Raw genomic sequence first — 3836 nt, forward strand, 5'->3', positions numbered from 1 at the left:
TGTTGGCTGGAGCTTCCCGACTAAATCAAGCCTGGAAGCAGGAGCGGCATCCACTTCCAAAATGGCTTGCCTCTGGAAACTCTATGTACGAACAGTGCTCAAGCCGTTAGTTCATAGGGTCGCTATGAGTCGTCTACGACTCGACGGCATTAAACAACAAACAAACAAGTAAGATGAAATCTGACAATTTCAATCTTTTCTTCATCTTAACATGATGTTGCTTATCAGTCCTATAGTGAGAATTTTTGTCTTCTTGATGTTGAGAGCAATCCATATTAAAAGCTATAGTCCTTGATCTTTTGCAGCAAGTGTTTCAAGTCATCCTCACTTTCAGCAAGCAAGATTGTATCATCTGCATAATTCAGGTTTTGATGAGCCTTCCTGAGATCCTGATGCCACATTCTTTTTTATAGAGTCCAGTTTATCAAATGATTTGTTCAGAATACAGATTGGATAAGGAGAAATAATACAACATTGATACACATCTTTCTTGATTTTAAACCATGCAGGGATCCTTTACACAATTTGAATGACAACTTCTAGGTAGAGGTCTAGGTATAGGTTTTGTATGACCATAATCAAATGTTCTGGGATTCCCATTCTTTTCAATGTTAGCCATAGTTTGTTATGATCCACACAATCAAATGTATTTGCTTAGTCAATAAAACACAGTAGACATTCCTCTGGTATTCTCTGCTTTCAACCGGGATACATCTCACATCAGCAATGATACCCCATCCTCTTCTAAACTTGAACTACTGGCAGTTCCCTGTCTATCTATTGTTCTAGGCATTTTGTATAAGTTAATGGACAAGTATAAAGCATTTGCACCATGCACGGACTTTTCCTTTCTTATGAAATATATACAAAGCATAAGGTCTCAGTTGTTCTTGGGAGAAAAAGGAAAGAATTTTCTGCAAAAATGTTTTTCCTTATGTTTAACTCCAGTCCTTCCTTCTCAGGACAATTTAACTATATTATCTTTTGTGGTAGCATATTTCAGGTAGGGAACATATGCTTTATCATTAGATCTCTCAGATACTTCTGCTGGAGGCTAAAAGGAGAAAAACACGCCACAAAGTCAAGTGAGACTTGAACACAAGCAAAATCGTAATGGGAAGAGCCAGATAAACTCTTCCAAGGTCTCTGAATGGGTCATTTATTTGGATGTCATGTTTGTAGATACCTGCCTTTATGAGCAACATGGGCCCTTGGCTGTTAGCTTTCACACTGGCCAGGTGTCTAGGATTATTTCTTGTTATTTTGCTACACATTGGCTAGTAAACTCCAACTTATAGTGACTCTATATGGCACAGCTTCAGTTTGCTTGGCTCCATAATCAGCACTCTTGGCCCCAGCAGCCAGGAAACTAAAAGACGAATTGCATTGGGAAAGTCTGCTGTTAGAGACCTCTCCAAAGTACTGAAGAGCAGTGATGTCAGTCTGCAGACTAAGGTGCCCATGATACAGGTCTTTGCTGTCACTTGCTATGCATCAGAGAGCTGGGCAATGACTAGGGATGACAGAAGGAGAATTGATGCTTTTGCGCTGTGGTGCTGGAGAAGAGTATTGAATATATCATGGACTGCTAAGAACATGAACAATAACATATGGCACAGGAGAGGACAGAGGAATCTTGTTTATAGATCACTATGAATAGTACTTGACTCAATGGTACCTGAGAACAACAACAACAATAACAACATCTACTATGTTGTTGTTATGTGCCATTGAGTCACCTGTGATTCATAGCAACCCTATGTACAACAGCTCTGAATCCTTCCCTGTTCTGAGCCAGTCTCACTGATTCTGACACACCTACCCCTCTTACCCCAGTTACTGTATCAATCTACCTCATTCAGAGTCTTCCTTTCCTGTACTGTCCCTCCACCGTTTCAAGCATGATATCCTTCTCCAAGGATTGGTCCCTCCTGGCCACATGCCCAAAGTATGTGAGACAGAGAGCTTCAAAGTCTCCAAGAAGAAACTGGATCTCATCCTCTCTAAGACAGATCTATTTGTTTTCTTGGTGATCCATAGAATGTTCAAGACTCTTTTCTAGCACCACAACTCAAAGACATCAACTCTTCTTCTGTCATCCTTAGTCATTATCCAGCTCTCTGATGCATAGCAAGTAATTGTGAAGACCAAGGCCTGGATCCGGTGCACCTTAGTCTTTAGACTGACGTTATTGCTTCTCAGTACTCTGGAAAGGTCTCCAGCAGCAGATTTACCTAATGTAATTTGTCCTTTGAAGGAAATAGCAAGTCCAGGCTGGGTTTAGAAGGGGTCATGACACTAGGGATATTGTAGTTGATGTTAGATGTTAGATGGATGTTAGATCATGTTAGAGCAACGGTGTCTCTCTGGAGACTAAGGTGCGCCTGATACAGGCCATGGTCTTTGCAATCACTTGTTATGCATCAGAGAGCTGGACAATGACTAGGAAGGACAGAAGGAGAATTGATACCTTTGAGCTGTGGTGCTGGAGAAGAGTACTGAATGTAGCCTGGACTGCCAAGAAAACAAACAGATTCATCCTGGAGAGGGTCGTTATGAGTCGCAAACGACTAGACAACACACAACAACAACAACAACAACAACAACAACAACAACAATTTGTCCTTTGATTTCGTTACTGCTGGTACCAAGAGTGTTGATTGTGGAGCCAAGAAAGCTGTAACTGTTAACAACTTCAGTCTCTTCTCCATCCATCATGGTGCTACCAATTGGCTCAATGGTAAGAATCTTTGTCTTCTTGATGTGGAGCTTCAATCCACATTGAAGATGACAGTCCTTCATCTTCTGCAACAAGTGCTTCAGGTCCTCCTCAGTTTCAGCAAGCAAGGTTGTGTCGTCTGCATAATGTAGGTCGTTGATAAGAGTTCCTTCAATGCTAATGCCACATTCCTCCTCACAAAGTCCAGCCTCCCACATGATCTGTTCTGCATATAAATTGAAAAGTATGGAGACAGGATGCATCCCTGATTCATTTCCTTCCTGATTTTGAACCATGTGGTGTTTCCCTGCTTTGTTCTGAGGACAGAAGTCAGTCAGTCTAAGTAAGCATAGGTTTCACATAAGCACAATCAAGTGTTCTGGGATTCATGTTCTCCTCAAGGTTAACCACAATTTATTGTCATTCGCATAGTCAAAAAGCCTTTGTGTAGTCAATGAAACGCAAATAGACATCCCTCCGGTACACTTTGCTTTGCCCAACCTGCACCACCTTCACCACCTCTGCTGTACAGAAGTTCATTGTTGCAGCTACTGTGTCAATCCATCTCATTGGTGAAGTATGATGTTTATCTCCAGGGCTTGACCGTTCCTGGTACCATGCTCATAGTTTAACCTCACCATCCTAGCTTCTAAGAAGCATTCATACTGCACTTCTTTTAAGACAGATTTATTAATTCTTTTGACAATCCATGGTATGTTCACTACTCTTTGCCAACACCACAATTCAAAAGTGTCAATTCTCCAGTCTTCCTTATTTATTGTCCAACTTTCACACGTGTATGGAGCAATTGAAAGTACCATGGCTTGGGTCAGGAGCATCTTAGTCTTTCAACTGACATCCTTGCTCTTTAGCACTGTAAAGAAGTCCTTGGTGGGAAAATTTGCCCATTGTACTACATAATTTATCTTCTTGATTCCTGCTTTGATGAATATTGATTGTGGATTGAAATAACATGAAATCCTTGATGTTGTTGTTGTTATGTGCCGTCGAGTCATTTGCGACTCATAGCGACCCTGTGTACAACAGCCCTAAACCCTGCTCTATCCTGTGCCAATCTCATTGCCTCTGACACACCCATCCCGATTACCCCAGTTAC

Source organism: Elephantulus edwardii, unplaced genomic scaffold (genome assembly GCF_000299155.1).
Source record: "Elephantulus edwardii isolate Elephantulus edwardi_28Jun2011 unplaced genomic scaffold, EleEdw1.0 scaffold00212, whole genome shotgun sequence".
NCBI classification, from domain to species: domain Eukaryota; kingdom Metazoa; phylum Chordata; class Mammalia; order Macroscelidea; family Macroscelididae; genus Elephantulus; species Elephantulus edwardii.